We start from the raw sequence: 24476 nt of genomic DNA on the forward strand, positions 1-24476 counted from the left end.
CACATATGTCAGGGTTATGTCATAGTGGGTGTGTAAGAACACGAGAAGGAGAATCACTACCTCTTGAAAGAGTGCAAGAAAGGAAGGAATTGACTTAAGCCCAAACTGGAAAATGAGCTGCCATATTTACAGTGTACCGTACAGTGGGTGCTAATCATGGCAGATTCAGGAGTAACCATGGTCATATGTAAAATAAGCATTTTTTTTGTAGGAGCAGTGGTCGACTGGTTAGCGTGTCAGCTTCACAGTACAGAGTTGCAGGATTCGATTCCGGCTCTGGCCTTCCTATGTGGTGTTTCATGTTTTTCCCGTACCTGCGTGGGTACCCAGTTTCCTCCCACATTCCCAAAACATGTATGACAGGATAATGAAACACTCTAAATTGTCCCTCGGTGTGAGTGTGAGCGCAGATGGTTGTTCTTCTCTGTGTACCCAGCGATTGTCTGGCAACCGATTCAGGGTATCCCCCCGCCTACTGCCCCAAGACAGCTACGGCACACCCCACGGCCCATGTGAGAATAATCGGATAAGAAAATGGATGGATTCTTAGTAATAAAGACGTTCAAGTGGGACAGATCAGAATTGGATAAAGAACCATGACAAGGGCTCTCTAACAGTATGAATCGAAGGAAATCAATTTATTCATGATTATCATTTCAGGAATTAATTATAGTCCTTCCTTCACGTTATTTTCCTTATGCTACTTTTAGTCGGCAAACTCATCACTCTTTGCTACCCAGATGCAATCAGAGGCACGTACTGTTAGCATGGTCGCAGTGAAAACATGGACCTTTCCACTAATAAGGACGTTTTCTATATGATAAAGTGGAATCAGAATCAGAATCAGAATCAGAATCAGAATCAGAATCATCTTTATTGGCCAAGTATGTAGAACACACAAGGAATTTGTCTCCGGTATAACACGCTGCACTAGTATCATCGTAAACAACAAAATCATTGAACCTTAAATGAACCATTTTAGAGTAACCAGTAGTTTTGTAGTACCATTTTGTGGTGCAAGAAGAATGACTATGTCAGTGACTGTTTAAGGAGTTAATGGCTAGAGGGAAGAAGCTGTTTAAGTGTCTACTGGACTTGGTGCGCATGGATCTGTAGCGTCTGCCTGAGGGGAGTGGCTGAAAAAGGTGGTGGGCAGGGTGCGGGGGATCCAGGAGGATTTTCCGTGCCCTTGTCTTGATTCTTGCAGTGTGCAAGTCCTCAAGAGTGGGTAGGGCGGTGCCAACGATTTTTTCCGCCGTCCTAACTGTCCGTTGAAGTCGGATTTTGTCCTTTTTTGTGGCGGTATTTTAGTTCGAGTTTGTTTACTTGTTCGGCTAGCGTTTGTATCGCTGTATTAGCGTTAGCTTGTGGCGCAATATAAACACCGACTAGTAAAAAGGAGGTGAACTCACGTGGCGAGTAGAATGGCTTGCAGTTTAAAGACAGCGACTCCAGGTCCGGGCTGCAGTGTGCGTCGAGCTTCGTGACATCAGTGCACCATTCTTCGTTGATATTGAAGCAAATCCCACCACCTTTCGATTTCCCTGATAGCTCCGTGTCGCGGTCGGCTCGGAGAAGGCGGTAGATGTAGCGCGGGATCTGGATGGCGGTCACTGAGCCAGGTTTCAGTGAAGCAGAGCGCAGCAGAACGTGCAAATGTTTTGTTGGTCTTTGTGAGGAGAAGAAGTTCATCCATCTTGTTTGGCAGAGATCGTAGATTAGCAAGATGGATCGATGGGAGCGGGGTTCGAAATCCGCGCTGCCGGAGCTTGACGAGCACGCCGGCTCGCTTCCCCCTCCGGCGGCGTTTCCATGCTGCGTACAGCGCAGCCGCTCCGCTCGCGATTAGCTCCGAAAAACCTTGTGGATTTTTGTGTACTGGTGAAAAAAGACCGAGCGTAGACTCCCCAATGCGCAGCAACTTTTCCCTCGTGTAAGTAAGCCGCTCAGGGTCGCTAAAAACAAACGAAAATGACAAAACAGGGATAATACTAGGGAGCGTGTGACCGAGGCTGCCGTACCTGTCGGCGCCTTATATGCCACATTTGATGGACACTTGGGTAAGTGACTTGCCATTGGCTTCAAGTGTGGTTTTCCACATCCTCATCGAGTTCGCAACGAAGGCTCTTAGGGTCCTGTTCACCTTATACAACTCCAAGCATTCAGTGATCCATGTATGTGGCATCGAGTCATAGGCTTTCTTGTAATCAATCCAGGCTGTGCACAGGTGGGTACGTCGGGACCTGCAGTCTTGTGCGACTGTTCTGTCAACCAGGAGCTGATGTTTGGCTCCTCTGGTATCTCTACCAATGCCCTTCTGTGCTTTGCTCATGTATTGATGCATGTGTCCACTTATCTTAGCCGCAATGATGCCTGACATGAGCTTCCATGTTGTGGAGAGACAGGTTATTGTGCCGATAGTTGGATGGGACCGCACCCTTCGAGGGATCCTTCATGATCAGGATTGTTCGCCCTTCGGTTAGCCATTCTGGGTGAGTCCCATCGCTCAGCAGCTGGTTCATTTGTACTGCTAGGCGCTCATGGAGTGCTGTGAGTTTCTTTAGCCAGTAGGTGTGGACCATGTCCGGGCCTGGTGCTGTCCAGTTCTTCATATCTGAAACTCTTTCCTGTATGTCTGCCACTGTTATGGTAACTGGGTTCTGTTCAGGGAGGTTGCTATATCTATATCTATATATATCTAAATCTATAATTTTCTTTCCACGTTTTTGTGTCTGCTCATACAAGTAGTGCTTCGTTTCTTACTTTTAATGACGGTTTGTAACATACACGTTTTGGCTCCTCTTTTCCATTTGAGATAAGCTATTTCCGTTTATATGCATCTCACCTTTTGCCAGGGCTTTTTGTTCTTCTCGAATTATTGTGGTTTATTGAACCAGCATCATTATTATGAATATGATTATTACTCTTACTTTGCGGTATTCACACCTTTTTCTGTAGATAAATATTTGTCAAAATCTTTGTCTGAGTCTTCTTTTGTAGAGTCCAATTCTGTCCGGAACCTTCCGGACATCTTGACAGTTGTGGCCCCATCATGATTTTAGCCCTGACCAATTGGGACACTTCATGCTGGCACTGCACTCGCTCTCATTGCAACGCAGACGCTCAAGAAGTATACCATGTTGTCTATAGTTTATATCAATACATTTGTACATTTGTCCATAGCTATACCTTATGTATGTACATTCTGAGTAACCTTCAAAATATCAGTCAATAGTACTTTTTGATATTTAATAATAATAATAGTAATAATACTAATAAAATAATTTTTGAAATTAGTTGCTTACTATTACCGGGTACACACTGGTCAACCTGTGCATTTTGCTGTACAGATTTTAGCTCAACTACTGCGAGATAATTGTTGTATGCTGCAATTACGCTTTCGTACTGCATAATACATATATGTATATAGATACACATATATGCACAAGTACTGCATATATGTGTACTTGTGCAATGTAATGACGACGTCAATCTAATCCTATTTAGTCACAATCACTTCCTGTCTTTGGGCTTAAAGTTAATATTCAGGCACATGAAGCCAGTACTGTATAGGGTCGAGCTACAAATACAATATGTTGCTTCTAAGTGAATAGATATGTAAAACAGGAAAGGAAGAAACAAAAGAGATGTTTATAGATGTTTATGTATCATGTTTCTTATGTACCTTCACAGAATCAAAAAGTATTATGTACTCTTTAAGCAAGTCATGACATCCATAAATTTGCATCCATATTAATCTGGACATTATTCATGCTCAACTTTGAGATGCAAGTGTGACCTTTCTCGTGTATCACTTCTCCATCTACTTTAACATGAAATGGCCCCTTATCGACAGCCTATATAATCTTGTCGTCCTCTTCCAACCGTTCACTCATAATATGTGACACCACTCATTTCCCCCAGAATTTTTTATTTTTTTGTTTGATTCATTCTTTTTGGATAAAGATAATGTTGACCAAAACATCTCTCTGCTTTCTCAAGTGTCATATTTGTCTCATGATATTTCGTGATATCCTCTGGGGTCAGCCCGGTGATCCAGTGGTTAGCGCGTCAACCTCATAGTGCAGAGGTACCGGCCTCAATTTCAGCTACGGCCTCCCTGTGTGGAGTTTGCATGTTCTCCCCGGGCCTGCGTGGGTTTTTTACGTGTACTCTGCTTTGCTCCCACATTCCAAACACATGCATGGCAGGCTGATTGAACACTCTAAATTGTCCCTAGGTGTGAGTGTGAGCTCGATTGGCTGGCACCTTGTTCAGGGTGTCCCCCGCCTACGGCCCAAGACAGCTGGGATAGGTCCAGCACCCCACGCGACTCTTGTGCGGATAAGCGGATCGGAAAATGGATAGGATGGATGTTTATCTCGTAGCTGCCGTAAAAGGCAACTCTCGTTTACTTTCTTCATTTATTTCATAGTTTTAATTTGGTTAAAAATTAAATCAAAAAGACGTTATTTCATGTGAATAATATTAAGTAAATTATAATTTTCCGGTAAATTGGTTGGTTTAAAACCTGTGTGGGAACTTATTAATATGATTCTACATGTATACACTGTTATTAAGGGAAACAGTGAATTGACACACTTAATAGCCGCAATAGGCATTATACCTAGAGGACAAGGCAGGAGTTTGGCCCAGAAAAGAAGAGAAAACAAGGCACTTTACTTTGGAATGAATGAGTGAGTGAGTGAGTGAGTGAGTGAGTGAGTGAGTGAGTGAGTGAGTGAGTGAGTGAGTGAGTGAGTGAGTGAGTGAGTGAGTGAGTGAGTGAGTGAGTGAGTGAGTGAGTGAGTGGGTGAGTGGGTGGGTGGGTGGGTGGGTGGGTGGATGGATGGATGGATGGATGGATGGATAGATGGATAGATGGATAGATAGATAAGAAGAACTCCAGAAACATTGTTCAAAGTACCAAACCATAACTGGGGATTGAGTCATAAATGGGAACATGAGAGGAACATGAGAGGAACTGACAGGAACGCCAACAGACGCACGAACTAAATACAAGCATATTGATAGACAATGAGAAACACAAGACTCGTGCTCATCAACCCAGGTTAATGAGCACAGGTGGAAACTAAAAACCGAATGAGCAGGACAATCACCACAAGAAACCATAACATGAAACAAAACTATAAATACAATATAACAGATCAATCATGACACAGTGCTTTACAATAATTGTTTTATTGTCTTATTTCCATAAACATCTACCCATATATTGTTACCTGCCATGGGCCAGGGCTTAGAAACACTTCGATACAGCTAAACACATGACATCGGAAGGAGTGAGGCACAAGTGTGGCTGGCATACTTGAATGCAGCTGGCTTCCCTTGTGGCTTTCAAAACAGTTAGACTCCTTCATTAACCACATCTAAATCCCCCCACACACACATTTCCTGTCCCCTTTCCTTCTCATTGACCCCCAACACCCTAACACGCCTACCACATTTCATATAAGGACCCCAATAAATATCCCAAATCCAACTGCACTCTGCCTACAATTACTGCATCAGTAATTCCACTAGTCTCAAAACCAAGCCTTTTATTTTACAACCCCAAGAAAAAAAAAGACTCACAAATATGACACACACAAACACATCAATATACAGAATATTGCCAATGTCTTTGTTCAAAATGAATAAGGGTTACATACCCTACAATGAAAAAGTTCACATTTGATGAAAGACTTTCTAATGAATCAGGCCACTGAATAAGTTGGACTACCCAGTGGCCAACTTATTCAGTGTCTACCTGCTCTCACGCGATGGCCCTCCAACCATCAATCTGACATCCATTGACTTTCATGGTCACGCTCTTTAATTTTATTGATGTAAGTCACTATTTTCATGTTAGTACATCGTACCCCTCAGCAAAATCATGGATGAAGATTCGATTGGACTGTGCCACCGCTTTCTAAATATTACAAAGCCAATTCCGGTGAAGTCAGGACATTGTGTTTCACATAAATTAAAACAATGATTTCCAAATCATGTTCAACCTTTAATTGAATATGCTACAAAGTCAACACATTTGACTTTCAAGCTTTATTGTTTTTTAGCAAATAATCATGAACTTAAAATGTTATGGCAGTAACATGTTCCAATAGAGATGGGACAGGTGGCAAAAAAAAAAAGTTGTAGAATATTCATCAGACACCTGTCTGGAACATCCCACAGATGAACAGGCTAATTGGAGACAGTTGAGTGCCATGATTGGGTATCACAGGACCTTTGTGTTTTTGTCAACAGTGCCCTAAAATCTGATTGCCCTGGCTGCCAGGAACATAGTGTGTAATTGGCAGCCCAAAGGCCAAATACAGACACAGGTTACAGCGAGACCGATCAATATTACTCACTTTAGCTCGCCTACTCCAGCCGGTTAAGTCAGGGCATCAAAACATGTGGAAACTGATGTATGACAGCAACATCGCTACAATAGATCATTATTGGGGACTTAACAAGAACAGCAAAATGTGCCAGCTGTCACATGATTTTGGTTGTGATAGGTAACACATGTTTGACGATTGCAAAACGACACTATTAACCCCATGGGGACTGGAGATGTTTTGTTATGTCAAGGTCGCTCTTTTCTACAGTCGCAGATGCTGGCATCGTAAACACAACTTGCTTGATGCTCATCATAAAGAAGTCTATACGTAAGAAATGCAATTTGACAACATTTTGAATGTTAACTACATTTCTATTGTAATTTGTTCTCATCTAATGTACATGATCTGCCCTGAGGACTGAAGACAATGTGGTTTCCCGTTCTTTCCTACCTGCAGAGATGCATCTGTCACTCACAGCAGAGCATAACAAACAGGACAGCAGACACAACACACTTGTAAATGTTCTTTTTTTTTAGGTAATATTAAAAATGAATGTATGTATTATTTATTGTAGTTCACTACTTGGCTACATTATGGCTCAAGTTTTTCCTAGACATGATTTACATCTACAATGGAAATGGCAATCAATGACACCTCATTTATAATTATTACGTAGATTGTATTTCATTGAACTCTCAACTCATTTATATTATTACATTTGAAAAAAATAAGTGTGGCTGACTCTGTACAAGCCATAAGATTAAATGATCGCAAAGTGTTCCTGGGTGTTTTGCAATTTAGTAAAGTGGGGGGCACATGTCAGTCAAGTCCAGGTCAAATACGATGATCAAAACCAACACGATCTAGTTTCCTCGCTGGGGAGTCCAAGCTCACCCCTAACCTCTCTACATGTGAGCTCTAATGCATCAGACTTGAACACAGAATGTCCCAAAGTGCCTTAGGCCTTGGCCTGTGCAAACACATATTCCTGTAATCTAATTTATATGAAGTCTGGCAATGTTTTACTCTCAGGAAGAACTCTAGGTTGCGTTATGTCATTGTTTCAGACAAAGCTGTACTAACAGCCCCTGTTAGACCTTACAGCAAAAACTTTAAGCACTAAAGACCGAAAAAGCGCAACATGTGAAAGGGAGCAGGGAATGGTTCAGAAACTACACTACTGACATCTATGTGCCCTTAAGCCAAGCAGACAGCCTCAATTACTGGTTTTATTTTACAAAACCATGATCCTCTTCCTTAGGGGAGAGGAGATTATTTTCATTTCGACCCCTTAAACATGCCGGAGCTTTCGACTTCAGGCACGGGGACTCCAGTTAGTCTCAATGCCAACCTCACACATCGAAAAAAGGGTCAGACATTGGGGTATAATTCTGTTAAAAGAGAGAAGTACTTACAGCACCCATATCTGAAAATAATCCCCCCTTAGCACGGCTGGTCTGAAATTAATGCATTGATAAACACTAACATATGATATTGTTAGGAGTACTTCAAGCCATTTGGAGCAACACCACTTTTAGCTTGGGTTATAATTGATTTTTCAGGGAAACTGAAATGATCATGCACTCTTTTTCTCCTGACTCAGATGTGAGGTGGAAAGAAACAAAATCTCTCAAACTGCTTGTGATGGGTTTTTTTGTTTTTGGTGAGGGTGTGGGGGCCGGGGGGGGGGGGGGGGGGAGACAAATAATAACTAGGTCTGAAGCATTTCCTTCAGACTAAAATGTTCAAAGGGACAACAAGTGCGCCTTGAGGTCACAGTAGGCTCTTGTCAATTATATAATTGGTGTAAACTAATGTTAGATTTTAAACATGGATGCAAAGCTGAATTTGAAACATATGGTGGGAAATGAAAAGTCTAGACAAAGGGTACTTGTGGCAAAGGGTACTTGTGGGTGTAGTATTGTACTGGACAAAATAACTCACATGGACTTCTGGTGTACAACATTTCAAGCTAAATGCAAAAGCTGGCTAGACATTTTTGAAAGCATCACTGTCAACAGCTGTGAAAATACCCACATTAAAACATACATCTATCCACCCAGCTAGCTAGCAAGCTACTGTAGCTGTGTAACACTTTTCCAAAACAATGCATGGTTGAACCCTGAAATGATTTCTGATGTTTTTGTTTTGCATATCTCAAGAAACAGTGTCAGAAGTACCTTGAAAAAAATGTGAAAAGAAAATAAATTGTCCAGTAATTTCCTTTTTGAGTGTTTACCACTAACATTTGAGGCCCTCAACAAGCAAATGGATCAAATTGCGATATGCGATATGTGTGCCATTGAGAACTAGGACTCCAAATCAATTCCAGGCAATTTTCAGCTAAAAGATTTTCAACGTTTCTAATCATGTTCCATAGTTAAACCTTGACTGTAACAACGAATGGAATAATCATGTTAAAAGAGAAGTAAATTATTAGTTCTTTGAGAGCACTTTTGACTGTGTCAGCTGCAATATTATTGTTCTTATAGTGTGTTAACATGGGGCGGCCCGGTAGTCCAGTGGTTAGCACGTCTGCTTCACAGTGCAGAGGTACCGGGTTCGATTCCAGCTATGGCCTCCCTGTGTGGAGTTTGCATCTTCTCCCTGGGCCTGCGTGGGTTTTCTCCGGGTGCTCCGGTTTCCTCCCACATTCCAAAAATATGCATGGCAGGCTGATTGAACACTCTAAATTGTCCCTAGGTGTGAGTGTGAGTGCGAATGGTTGTTCGTCTCTGTGTGCCCTGCGATTGGCTGGCAACGGATTCAGGGTGTCCCCCCGCCTACTGCCCGGAGACAGCTGGGATAGGCTCCAGCACCCCCCGCCACCCTAGTGAGGATCAAGCTCCTAAGAAGCCAGCTCAATGTTTTTGATAAGTATTCAAAACAAACGACCCCCAATTTGTTTGGTTTTTCGCTGAAGTAAATTTTACTTGGATAATTCAATTAATCCATGAAAAAAAAATCACATTATAAAATAAAAAATGTCTATGCATTTTAACATTCTTAAACCATCAGTGTAAAATTAAATTAACCACATTCAATGGCGTCATTACGACTATTTTAGCTGAAGTCTCCCAAGACCAGTGGTTCTCAATTATTTTGTGTCATGCCCCCGCAAGGAAGAGGAAAACATGTCGTGCCCCCCCCCCGCCCCGTATGACTATAAATAGTATAAGGTCTATAAAATTGTTATAAGCACACCTTTGCATAACACTGTATCCTTATTAACGTATCAGAGACTAAAAAAAGAAATATGGATCAACTTTATGGAAAATTATAGATTTTTTTTCACTCTTTTGGAAACATTCATCCACTTTGAAAAAAAAGAACTCCAAAATAAATTTGGATTTTGCTGATATTTTAACCTGAGACGACTCCTCTTGCCCTGACGAAACTACTGATATCACACAGTGAGACAAGTGCGCCGCAGTAGGTAACGCCCACCGCTCCAGCTGGAACTCAGACAAAAACAAACAGAACACCAGACAATGCACTTGGCTTACAGACAGGACCGTTTAAAATATATATTAATACAGTATCACATTTTACAAATGCAACAGCATTTAAAATGGAAATGACTTCTGGAAATATCCTGCAAACATGTTGTCTTGGTGTCAATTTTTTGGAAGAAAAAAAAACATCGGAAGCGGTTTGGCAGGTTAACCCTTTCATTCCCCCTGTAACCTGATAAAACGAAAAGCTGTCTACTGCCGTAACCGCTATCCCTGAAAGGGTTAGAGATGTTTTGATAGACACTCAAATGTTTAAAGTACATGATGGTTCTTGAAGTTGTTCTAAATTTGTGATGAATTTGAGTACATTAGAATCAAATTGGCAAAAAAATATAAATTATTTGACCTTACTGGTCTTTTCTCTTGATTGCATTAATGAAACGATTTAACTTGACCTATCACAGGACTTGGTTTGACTTGCCCAAGACAAACATGACCTGGGACTTGCTTCAGACTTGAAAGTCATAACTTTACTTGAGATTTGCCGATGTCTGACTATCTTACCATGTTTGGTCCATGTCTTCAGGCTGCAGTTGGTCCAAGTTCTGTGTAATCAGTAAATCATAGCACAGTCCTCACCATTGAATTATCTTGACTCTGGCATCCCTTCACTGGCTCCCCATTCATTTTAGAGTTATTTTCAAGATCCTTCTCTTTGTTTTCAAATCTCTGAATGATCTCGCGCCACCTTACCTCTCTGAGCTCATACGCCCCTACACACCTGCCCGGCGCCTCAGGTCTGTGGACCAGTCTTTGTTAGAGGTACCAAGAGCTAAACTGAGGCTCAGAGGGGATCGAGCCTTTTCTGTTGCGGGTCCCTCTCTCTGGAATGACCTCCCACTGAACATTCGGCAAGCCTCCTCGCTGCCCATCTTTAAAGCCCTCCTCAATACTCACTTGTATTCTTTGGCGTTCGACTCAGCATGATTTGTCCTTGATTTTACTGCTTGGTGCTTTCCACCGCCTTTATTACCGATTCGTCTTACTGTTTATTGTGTATGTTAAATCGCTCCATGTACAGCACTTTGTATGCAGCGATGGCTGTTCGAAAGTGCTCTATAAATACTGTTGACTTGACTTGACGCATCCGCACTTGATGTAAAATGGACTTGTGAAGACACCGTCTTACCTTCATGGAAGGATGTATTTCAGATCAAATTGATGTGGAAGAACAATACATACTCATTTCCTAGCTAAATATTGGCCATCAAGAGCATTGAGAAAGTGGATATATTGCAAAAACAATCAGATAAACTCCAACATACAGTACACATACTGTCGGAAACACTTGATTAGTTGCTCCTAGTGGTCGTTTCAGAAGAACAAGGCTGAAGTATGTTGATGAATCATTAACAAAAGCTCTCCTTGCATGAAATTGACTAGTCGGTGCAAGTTTAACAGTGCGAAAGCTTTCATCCCTCTGTTGCTCTTCAAAAGCCTAATGACATGGGTGGCTTGGGGTATAGTCATCCCACTAACGTGTGCTTTTGATGTTGACCTTGTGTTTTCCAGTGGTATGTACCACACTGTTCCAAGTACTGCAACTATCGAGAATATCATAATCATGCACACACTCTGAACTTGAGATGAGACGTATTACTTCACACAGCTCCAACACTGAAAACAGGCATTTCTGTCAAAGAAGATTGATGGGTTGTTGCTTGAGCAGATACCATCAAGGTCATGTTCTCAACAGACATCTGAAATGTTCAACTTTTAAGGCATCCTCTTTTAAGTGGTGGACTTTTGATGTGCTCAATTAACCTCCACCCTATTGTTTGAGTCACACTCACAGCACCAATAACACTATCTTGCATGTGTGTGTGTGCCGAAGCTGATAGGCTCCCATTGGACTTGGGCGGGCTTAAAGCAGCGGTGAGGAGTGGAGAGGTGACAATGGATAAGCATGTGGGAGTTCTCGGCACAATGAATGGAAAATGTACTGTACATTCCAAAAACGCCCTGATGACACAATTGATAAAGAAAGAGTGTTGTGCATAATTTGTAAGAAGGAGTTTGCTTACCACCGAAGCGGCTAAAATTCAGCCTCCCACATCAATGCAAAACACCCAGTCGCGAGTGCAGCCACAGCTAACGTTAGCACCGAAAGCGTTAGCAATATCGCAAGCAAGCCATACATAGCAAAGCTCTTTTCCAGCGCTTTTACTTTGTCATGATGAACAGCGTTATTTCTGAAGTGCTAATTTACAGCACTGTGATTTAACGGCCTGTTTTATTTATTGTTTATTGTCTGAAGCAAGTGGCCTGGTAGTCCAGTGGTTAGCACGTCGGCTTCACAGTGCAGAGGTACCGGGTTCGATTCCAGCTCCGGCCTCCCTGTGTGGAGTTTGCATGTCCTCCCCGGGCCTGCGTGGGTTTTCTCCGGGTGCTCCGGTTTCCTCCCACATTCCAAAAATATGCATGGCAGGCTGATTGAACAGTCTGAATTGTCCCTAGGTGTGAGTGTGAGCGTGGATGGTTGTTCGTCTATGTGTGCCCTGCGATTGGCTGGCAACCGATTCAGGGTGTCCCCCGCCTACTGCCCGGAGACAGCTGGGATAGGCTCCAGCACCCCCTGCGACCCTAGTGAGGATTAAGCGGTACGGAAGATGAATGAATGTCTGAAGCAAGTTCAGTGTTGAGTACTTGTAATGCTCAGAAAATTGTTCTTACTGTTTTTGATATGTTAATCTAAGCACTTTTTAAGGACCTGATGTTCTATTTTATTTTTATTTTGTAATTCTTTAGAGATTCACAAAAACAAAATATTGATATTGCCCCTCGTGGTCAAAACTAAAGGTTGCACATAGGACTTTGACTAGTCTCAACTACAGCAGAAAGTAAATGGCTAGGACTGCATCTGTCCTAGCCATCCTTTCGGCTTGCGTACAGTCTCAGGGTGCTGGATTTGGGATGGAACCCTCCATACATGGTTAGGAGCTTTCGGGCCTTAACGTCCGTGGTCTGAATCTCTTCCTTTGGCCACCTTATTATTCCTGCAGGGTATCTGATCACTGGCAGGGCATAGGTGTTTATTGCCCGGGTCTTATTCTTGCCATTGAGCTGGCTTCTTAGGACTTGCCTCACTCGCTGGAGGTACAGTGCACTCCGCTTAATAGAACACCGGTTAATAGAGTAATCCGCTTAATAGAGCAAAAGGCTCTGGAACAGATTTGCCTAATGCAATTTCCTATATAGATACTCCGCTTAGTAGAACAGATCTCCGCTTAATAGAACAGGCCGTAAGCAATGAACATTGTAAACTAGTGGTTTTCGAAGTGTAGCTATCGCGATACTGTACCACTATCGCGAGAAAACGCGGTAGTTCTAGCCGTATACAGTAACAGGTAGCACGCGTCACTCCACACATAGACACACGCACGTCACAATGGCTTCAACTTCATTCAAGAGACGAGGGCTATCACCTGCGGATAAGAAGGACATACTCAGACGATACGATGCATTGCCGGATTCTCAGAATGTACGCCCGCGGTTTCCAGGACTTCCCTCTTATCCAGCGCATTGAGAGGGAAGTCAACCGCAAAATTACGGACTCCTGTTTCCAGACAAAAGTAACGAAATTTTTCTCGTGATTTGAGATGTTTGACTGAAGTTGATTAAAGTTGTTGTTTGATTAAAGATATGGACGTCCACAGTCGAAATATCTCTTCTAACTCGTCAGCAGGGGGTTTTCTGCGTGCATAACTTGGTCGTCGACGTGTCTGAAGGTGTACCAAATAAAGTGTCTCCGGTTAATAGAAACCCCGCTTAGTAGAACAGAAGCGCTTCGGCCCAATGGTGTTCTATTAAGCGGAGTGCACTGTATTTGGTCGTAGCCGCTTTCCTTGTTGCCAGTTCGAGGTTGCCATTGGCTTGTGGTATACCGAGGTAGTTGTAGCTGTCCTCAACGTCTCCTATTGTTCCTTCAGGGAGTGAGACTCCTTCAGTGCGGACTACCTTTCCTCTCTTAGTCACCATCCGACTACATTTCTCAAGCCCGGAATGACATCCCGATGTCGCTGCGGTAGATCCTGGTTGTGTGGATCAGGGAATCTATGTCCCCTTCGCTCTTAGCATACAGCTTTATGTCATCCATGTAGAGGAGGTGACTGATCGTAGCTCCATTTCTGATCCATAGCCTGTCTTGGTGATTACTTGGCTTAGGGGTTCAGTCCTATGCAGAACAGCAGTGGGGAGAGTGCATCACCTTGGTATATGCCACATTTGATGGACACTTGGGTAAGTGGCTTGCCATTGGCTTCAAGTGTGGTTTTCCACATCCTCATAGAGTTCGCAACGAAGGCTCTTAGGGTCCTGTTCACCGTATACAACTCCAAGCATTCAGTGATCCATGTATGTGGCATCGAGTCATAGGCTTTCTTGTAATCAATCCAGGCTGTGCACAGGTTGGTACGTCGGGACCTGCAGTCTTGTGCGACTGTTCTGTCAACCAGGAGCTGATGTTTGGCTCCTCTGGTATCTCTACCAATGCCCTTCTGTGCTTCGTTCATGTATTGATCCATGTGTCTGTAACAAGGGCTACGTTTGTTTTATAATTGCTGGAGATGATAAAACACTATGGGTAGACAACGGGTTTCTACTTGGACCAGTGAGGGGACACTAGGTTCGATTCACTGGAGCCAATGATGTCACTATTGAGGGGGTGGCATGGGCAAAGAAACAAGACAACAGTTGTAAAAACAATTAACTTTTATATCAAACAGACACAGGACAACAAAATTATTATCACAACAACCACAGTGGAAAAAAGAAAGTAAATAAATACAATTTAGTCTCAACCTCTTAGTTGACCTTTCCCTCAAACAAAATAATTGGTGATCACCTTTCTCAACACCGGTGTGAGTTTTTTTTTTTTGCTAAAAACTAGTATTATCCCTGTTTTGTCATTTTCGTTTGTTTTTAGCGACCCTGAGCGGCTTACTTACACGAGGGAAAAGTTGCTGCGCATTGGGGAGTCTACGCTCGGTCTTTTTTCACCAGTACACAAAAATCCACAAGGTTTTTCGGAGCTAATCGCGAGCGGAGCGGCTGCGCTGTACGCAGCATGGAAACGCCGCCGGAGGGGGAAGCGAGCCGGCGTGCTCGTCAAGCTCCGGCAGCGCGGATTTCGAACCCCGCTCACATCGATCCATCTTGCTAATCTACGATCTCTGCCAAACAAGATGGATGAACTTCTTCTCCTCACAAAGACCAACAAAACATTTGCACGTTCTGCTGCGCTCTGCTTCACTGAAACCTGGCTCAGTGACCGCCATCCAGATCCCGCGCTACATCTACCCGGCTTCCGCCTTCTCCGAGCCGACCGCGACACGGAGCTATCGGGGAAATCGAAAGGTGGTGGGATTTGCTTCTATATCAACGAAGAATGGTGCACTGATGTCATGAAGCTCGACGCACACTGCAGCCCGGACCTGGAGTCGCTGTCTTTAAACTGCAAGCCATTCTACTCGCCACGTGAGTTCACCTCCTTTTTACTAGTCGGTGTTTACATTGCGCCACAAGCTAACGCTAACACGGCGATACAAACGCTAGCCGAACAAGTAAACAAACTCGAGCTAAAATACCCAGAGTCACCCCTGCTCATTTTGGGCGATTTTAATAGAGCACATCTTAACCGTGAACTTCCCAGATATAAGCAGCACATCCACTGTTTCACCAGAGAAGGCAACATTCTAGACCACTGCTATACAACAATCAAAAATGCATACCGATCGGTCGCCCGTGCAGCATTGGGTCTTTCTGACCACAATTTAATCCACTTAATACCTACATACAGACAGAAACTCAAATGTGTTAAACCGGTTGTTAAGACTGTGAAAAAAATGGACAGATGAAGCAAAGCTAGCTCTACAAGAATGCTTAGACTGCACTGATTGGGGCGTCTTTGAAACTTCAACGGGCACACTGGATGAATACACAGACACTGTAACATCATACATCAGTTTCTGTGAGGACATGTGTGTACCAACGAAGTCCTTCCGCTCGTTTAACAATAACAAGCCATGGTTTACTCCCAAACTCAGGCAACTCAGGAAAGAGAAAGAGGCCGCATTTAGAAGTGGAGATCGGGCACTGTACAAACATGCCCGAAACCAATTGACGAAGGAAATTAACATCGCAAAGAGAAGCTATGCAGAGAGGCTGAAAAACCAGTTCTCTGCTAACGACTCTGCATCTGTATGGAATGGCCTGAAAGCAATCACTAACTATAGAATGCCATCCCCCGAAACAGTGAACAATAAGGGTCTTGCTAATGAACTAAACATGTTTTTCTGCCGATTTGAAAAGGACACCCCCATTTCCCACTCACACCCACCTCTACCAGAAACCACTCTACCTACCCCCCCTCCCCCCACCCTCTTTTTCTCCACTACAGATCCACGAACAGGACGTGAGACGGCTCTTCAAGCAGCAAAAGATCAAGAAAGCTCCGGGGCCCGACAAAGTGTCCCCCTCCTGCCTGAAAGTCTGCGCTGACCAGCTGGCTCCGGTCTTCACACAGATCTTCAACAGATCCCTGGAGCTGTGTGAGGTCCCATCCTGCTTCAAACAGTCTACCATCATCCCAGTTCCCAAGAAATCGGCAACATCGGAACTGAACGACTATAGGCCTGTCGCCCTGACGTCTGTGGTCATGAAGTCCTTTGAACGCCTTGTGCTGAACCACCTAAAGAACGTCACTGGACCCCTGCTGGACCCTCTCCAGTTTGCCTACCGGGCAAACAGGTCTGTGGAAGACGCAGTCAACATAGGTCTGCACTACATCCTCAAGCACCTCGACAGCACAGGGACCTACGCAAGGATTCTGTTTGTGGATTTTAGCTCTGCATTCAACACCATCATCCCGGAACTCCTCACCCCCAAACTACTCCACCTCGGTGTGTCCCCTGCGATCTGCCAGTGGATCCTCAGCTTCCTGACGGGACGGACACAACAGGTGAGACTGGGAGCAACAACATCATCAATACGCACCACCAGCACTGGAGCCCCACAGAGATGTGTCCTCTCGCCACTGCTCTTCTCTCTCTACACAAACGATTGCACCTCAACAGATCCAGCTGTCAAACTCATAAAGTTCGCAGACGACACCACGGTCATCGGTCTCATCAAAGACGGCGACGAGTCTGCGTACCGGCAACAAGTGGAGCAGCTGGAGCTCTGGTGCGGCCGACACAACCTCGGGCTGAACACGCTCAAGACTGTAGAGATGATCGTGGACTTCAGGAAACATTCTTCTCCTCAGTTGCCCCTCACACTATCCAACTGCCCTGTGTCAACCGTCGAGACCTTCAAGTTCCTGGGAATCACAGTCTCCCAGGACATGAAGTGGGAAGTCAACACCATCTCCATCCTGAAAAGGGCCCGGCAGCGGATGTACTTCCTGAGGCTGCTGAGGAAGCATGGTCTGCCACAGGAGGTGCTACGACAGTTCTACACGGCAGTCATCGAATCAATCCTGTGTTCTTCCATCACGGTTTGGTTTGGGGCCGCCACAAAAAAGGACAAAATCCAACTTCAACGGACAGTTAGGACGGCGGAAAAAATCGTTGGCACCGCCCTACCCACTCTTGAGGACTTGCACACTGCAAGAATCAAGACAAGGGCACGGAAAATCCTCCTGGATCCCCCGCACCCTCCCCACCACCTTTTTCAGCCACTCCCCTCAGGCAGACGCTACAGATCTCTGCGCACCAAATCCAGTAGACACTTAAACAGCTTCTTCCCTCTAGCCATTAACTCCTTAAACAGTCACTGACATAGTCACTCTTCTTGCACCACAAAATGGTACTACAAAACTACTGGTATACTCTAAAATGGTTCAATGATTTTCTTGTTTACGATGATACTAGTGCAGCGTGTTATACCGGAGACAAATTCCTTGTGTGTTCTACATACTTGGCCAATAAAGATGATTCTGATTCTGATTCTGATTCTGATAAGGTGATGCACTCTCCCCACTGCTGTTCTGCATAGGACTGAACCCCCTAAGCCAAGTAATCACCAAGACAGGCTATGGATACCGCATCAGAAATGGAGCTACGATCAGTCACCTCCTCTACATGGATGACATAAAGCTGTATGCTAAGAGCGAAGGGCACATAGATTCCCTGATCCACACAACCAGGATCTACAGCAGCGACATCGGGATGTCATTCGGGCTGGAGAAATGTAGTCGGATGGTGACTAAGAGAGGAAAGGTAGTCCGCACTGAAGGGGTCTCACTCTCTGAAGGAACAATAGGAGACATTGAGGACAGCTACAACTACCTCGGTATACCACAAGCCAATGGCAACCTCGAACTGGCAACAAGGAAAGCGGCTACGGCCAAATACCTCCAGCGAGTGAGGCAAGTCCTAAGAAGCCAGCTCAATGGCAAGAATAAGACCCGGGCAATAAACACCTATGCCCTGCCAGTGATCAGATACCCTGCAGGAATAATAAGGTGGCCAAAGGAAGAGATTCAGACCACGGACGTTCAGGCCCGAAAGCTCCTAACCATGCATGGAGGGTTCCATCCCAAATCCAGCACCCTGAGACTGTACGCAAGCCGAAAGGAAGGAGGCCGGGGACTAGTGAGTGTGAGAGCCACTGTCCAGGATGAAACATCCAAGCTCCATGAATACATCAAGGAGAAGGCTCCAACGGATGACGTACTCAGAGAATGTCTCAGACAACGGGGAACAGAAGATGAGGCGCTGGAAGAGGGACCATCATGGGAGGACAAGCCCCGACATGGGATGTACCACCGGACCATAACTGAAGTGGCTGATCTCAAGAAGTCCTATCAGTGGCTAGAGAGGGCTGGCCTGAAGGACAGCACAGAGGCGCTCATCCTGGCTGCTCAGGAACAGGCCTTGAGCACCAGAGCCATCGAGGCCCAGATATACCACACCAGACAAGACCCAAGGTGTAGGTTGTGCAAAGAGGCACCTGAGACGATCCAACACATAACTGCAGGGTGTAAGATGCTGGTAGGGAAAGCCTACATGGAACGCCATAACCAGGTGGCTGGCATAGTCTACCGAAACATCTGTGCGGAGTATGGACTGGAAACCCCAAGGTCAAAATGGGAAACACCTCCGAAGGTGGTGGAGAATGACAGAGCGAAGATCCTGTGGGACTTCCAGATCCAGACTGACAAGATGGTAATGGCGAACCAACCAGATATCGTGATCATAGATAAAGGGCAGAGGAAAGCCGTTGTAGTGGATGTAGCGGTCCCTAGTGATGGAAACATCAGGAAGAAGGAACATGAGAAACTCGAGAAATACCAAGGGCTCAGAGAGGAGCTGGAGAGAGCCTGGAAGGTAAAGGTGACAGTCGTGCCTGTGGTGGTCGGAGCACTCGGGGCAGTGACCCTCAAACTAGATGAGTGGTTGCAACAGATCCCGGGAACAACATCGGACGTCTCAGTCCAGAAATGTGCAGTGCTGGGAACAGCAAGGATACTGCGCAGAACCCTCAAGCTTCCTGGCCTCTGGTAGAGGACCCGAGCTGAATGAGGGATGGACACCACCCGAGGGGTGAGATGAGGATTATATATATATATATATATATATATATATATATATATATATATATATATATATATATATATATATATATATATATATATATATATATATATATATATATATATATATATATATATATATATATATGGCTTTTTTATTTTTTATTACTGCAATACAGTATGGCGGGAGGGATAGGTGAAGTCACGGGGCTTTTCGGTCTCAGAAATAACCTGTGACTTCCCTGGTAGCTCTGCCTGAACAAAACATCATCCATAACATAACAAAATGCACAACAAAACAAAATACACAACATAGTTGATCGTATATTAACTATTTACAAAAAAGTAATAAAAAAACACACATACGCTGGTATTTACGTGATGCCACTGAACGCATCACATGCAGCAGAACGGCTGCGCAATGTACAGTAATGGCGGCCGCGACGAACAGCGGGCACGCGCCAGCCACACAAGCAACCAAATGAAAAACGACACGAAAAACTATATACAGTAAAACCAAATGGAAACAAACATTACCTGCAACACAGTATGGCGGCAGAGATAGGTGAAATCATGGGGCTTTTCGGTCTCAGAAATAACTGCGCAACAAAAAAAGCACTATTAACTCAATGGATAAAAACGTTCATTCGACAAAACTTAAATTAAATAACAACACAAAAAGCAATGTGAACTCGGATCAAATCAGGGAAGTTAATTAATTATTAAATACATTTAAATACACAGCATCATAGTAAAAGGAAAAACAAAGCGAAATATTGTAATTAAACTAGAAATGAATCCGGACCGTCAATGAAATGTGACTTACCCTGTGACTTCCCTGGTAGCTGAACTACGGCGGGAAGCTGGTGCCATACTGTGCGCTGTTGCGTCACTTCCGTCATAATATAAAAAAACTAGCAAATAAGTGTACCCTCATTCCAGAGCTTTTGAAATTAGATCATACAGGCTGCAAACAACACAGCCCACCACTCTGTCTCTGTGTCCTTACGGTAACAAATCACTTCCACACTGTGTAGAAAACATTTACTGCCTGCCATCTGGGCCAGCTGCTCTAGGTCCCTGTCAGCCCACAGCCACCCAGAGCTTACCAACAGAACACACACATTATACACACACAAGGAACATGTCAGCGCTTAACTGCTAGCACATTTGTTACTTATTGACATTTCCCACGATCAACAACAAAAACATGGGTTAGATCTTCAAATTGTCTAATTTGATGATTTGTTTTCTCTGAGACACAAAGTTGCCAGGTCAGGAAATCTTTAGTTGCTCAAAGATAAATGTTGCTTAATCATTGTGCTGCCCCCACCTCCACCCCTACCCACCCCACCCAAACCTCATGGTGTTTGGCTTCCGCACTTGTTTCAAAACAATGTTTCAATTAAATCAACAAAGCCAGTTCACAAATGATTGTCTTATTTCTCGACATTTCACTCTGCGGTTAAGGTTTGAGCGTTTAGACTTTCCTGCAACAGTAATACCTGATGAGGATTTAACGTGCATATTGAGTCATTGAGTGGGTCAGTTAAATGCCTTGTGTCTGATAAACTTAGTGTGTGTGTGAGCTGCAAAGATGAATGGCTGTTTAGTCTATTGGTTTTATGGTGTTCAAGTGGTACACTTACCGTCAGTGGCAGTCCCCTTGAGTTGGACATGAGCTGAAGGGGCACACAGAAGTGATGTTCAGTTACCAGCGGTCATAATCCCTGCCAGTCATTCTGGCCATCTCAGGACATGAGGGAGTCATAAAGAACCATTAGCCAGACGGTCACAATCTTTTTAATGTCGGCCCTACCACCCCCGCTTTTCCCTACAACTGACCTTCTCATAACTCAGTCTTCTGCGACTCACTCTCTCCCTCTTTATCGCAATTTCCCTAAAACTGGCAATTCTTTCACATTCCTTCATTGACTCCCCCCCCCCCCCATGCATTCTATTTAAGGACATTTGAATTTTATTGAGGGTGCACTTGCTGTATGACTCTACGTCAAAAATCTGGAAATTGTAAATAATGTTCTTTTTGGTTGTTAAGAGCTGGAAGAAGTAGCTAGGGAGAGGGAAGTCTGGGCTTCCCTGCTAAAGCTGTTGCCCCCGCGACCCGGCCCCGGATAAGCGGTAGATGATGGATGGATGGATGGATGGTTGTTAAGACGAATATATATATATATATATATTATGTATAGCCAAATCCTGACAGGTTTTTGCTTTCCATTGTGAAGATGGAATGGGCTAATTGGCATTCCCATTCACCAAATGGAACACCAATTTGGAAGGATGGTTTCTCCAGTACACTGAATGCATTTGGCCCAGTGTATTTTGAGCTGGTGTGTTACTGTGATAAAACTGTTCAATTTATCTTCTCTTAAGACTTTTCGATAAACTGCACTTGGCAGCTATAAGAGAAATTGATGGGAAGTTCTACTGCACAGCTTGATGTCATTCACTACTGTGAATGAATGTGGTGAAGGTGGGCAGCCTCCCTGCATGGAGTTTGCATGGTCTCCCCGGGGCTGCGTGGGGTTTTTCTGGGTACTCTGGTTTCCTCCCACATTTGAAAAACATGCGTGACAGGTTAATGCAGGGGTGTCAAACTTACGGTCCGCGGAATGGAACCGGCCCCCAAGGAGGTTCGATCTGGCCCGCGGGATCATTTAAAAGTGAAAAAAATGCATTAAAGGCACAGAATGAATATTTTAAAGAAAATGCAATTTGTGGATTATCCGCTAAGGACACACTGTTTTGATCACAGTGGAAGACAACATTGTTTTGATCGGGGAAGAAAACAGCAGTCTCAGTCTGTCACCGAGATAGACCCAACGCAGCATATGATATGAAAGCGCCAATCAATGCTTCTTGAGACCAAAACAAAGGAAAGAGAAGATGATATTTTTGATGGCACATATGGTATAATGTTAATGGTTCGGCCCACTTGACATCTAACAAGTTCATTGTTGTCATTGTTGTTCATTGTGGCCCACAATGTGAAATGAGTGTGACACCCCGGGTTAATGGAACACTCTATATTTTCCCTAGGTGTGAGTGTGAGCGCGAATGGTTGTTCATCTGTTCATCTCTGTGTGCCCCTGCGATTTGCTGGCAAATGGGTGGCCCCCGCTTTCGCCCCAAAGACAGCTGGGATAGGCTCGAGCACACCCCACGACCCTTGTGAGTATAAAGCGGATTGGAAATGGATGGATGTTATAGCTGTAGTTAATAGTGGAAAAAGTTTGGACTTTGTTTTTAATCTTTGTCTCCTTTTTCTTATAACGTAAAAAAAAGGCATTTAACCAGGTATGTCGGCTTTCAATATTCATCCGTCCTCCATTATTGAATCCATTTATCCAAGGCCTAGTTGCGGACATAAAAAACTGAACTGGTTGCCAGCTAATCGCGGGGCACACATGGATAAACAACCATTTGCACTAACAATCACACTCAGGGACAGTTTAGAGTCTCCAATTAACCTACCGTGCATGATTTTGGAATGTGGGAGGAAACCGGAGTACTTGGAGAAAACCCATGCAGGCTCGGGGAGAACATGCAAACTCCACACAGGGAGTCCGGAGCCGCGATCGAACCCACGACCTCTGCACTGTGAGGCGTATGTGCTAACCCGTAGATCACCATGCCATTTTAATAGCCACCGTAAACATGTGAGTTTGCTGGGGAGGCTGGTGAAGAATTACTCTTTTTTTTTTTTACAAAATTGTTCAAACTCAGTTATCAGTATGGTATCAGACAAAACTTCTCAGATACAACAATTGTTGCAATTGGCATATAGATTTAATGACAACCCGTGCGGAAGAAAAACACACACACACACACACCTTCAGTCTGTTCTTTCTGATGACAATGTACAGCAGCTTACGTCATTGCTGTTATGGCACTAAGGGCTTGGAGCCAGATCTTCCAAATGCTGACGTCATCTCCATTTATCTGTAGACTGCAATGAGAGGCAGGGAGGTTGCAGAGCTAAGAAGGGAAAAGGAGACTAAAGTGATTGGTTTGCCATCCCCCGTCTCAGTGACACATCATGAAAATAAAAAGTGCCCAAGGCATAAATTATCACATTCACCTTAACAAAGCACTCTCAGATGTTATTTTAGTGAGGAACCCAAACTAATCACACAGCCTGCAGCTAAAACAGGCCTCCTAACCACAATGTCCGTCAGTGCTCTCTGAATAAATAAATAAAGATAGGACAAAGGTCACTATAGGCTTTGGCAAGGAAACACCTATGGGTCTTATTTTTAATATACTGTTAGAGGGTTTCAAGTTATTTTCATTAGTCCCAGCAAAGAAATAGAAACATACTCATGTTTTATTGCCTTAGAAGAGAACTCTCAATTCACACTGGTTTTATTGTTGTTTCAAACTTAGTCAAATGTCATTTATTTTCAATTCATCTGTTAATATGTGTTGTCATGCAACAACCCCGAACAAATTATGATTTTTTAAAAACTTTTTTTTAACTCATGAAAGTCCATGTAGTGGATGGAGTGGTGACGTGAGGGTATTGAAAACGCTTTTCATCCCTTGAAATACATGAAAGATTAAGTGCCACACCTAGTGGCCGAATTGGGTATAGCATTCTTTACCTGTGTCCCCCGTCAGTTTTCCAGACGACTTCAATTGCTCGATTTGCTCAAACAAGAGGACCTTTTTGTTTGCCCATCCACTCATTTTAAACCATGTAAACTGAAAGGTTCTGTTATTACCTCCCATTACACGAGTGTGAGACACGACCCGTGAGTCACATTTTTTTCCTTGAAAGAGCTTCAAAGTTGACAAGTTGCCAGAGTTTGAATGTCATTGGAAAGCGGATGAGTGCCAGCCAGCATCGTGTCCCTCAGCAAGGTAGATCTGACTGAAGGAGAAGCTGAACGCCCGAGATTGTATCCATTTATGAGGTCACACGGGTCAGCCTTAAATGCTTGAACTGAAGAAAACCCTTAAATTAGAGAATGATTTATGCACGCGCAACAACTACTCGAGCCTCGCTAACGATTTACATTAATTTCGGGGACGGGTGGCGGATTTAGTCCTTGGCGTGCA

This window comes from Hippocampus zosterae, chromosome 5 (assembly GCF_025434085.1).
Source record: "Hippocampus zosterae strain Florida chromosome 5, ASM2543408v3, whole genome shotgun sequence".
Lineage (NCBI taxonomy): Eukaryota > Metazoa > Chordata > Actinopteri > Syngnathiformes > Syngnathidae > Hippocampus > Hippocampus zosterae.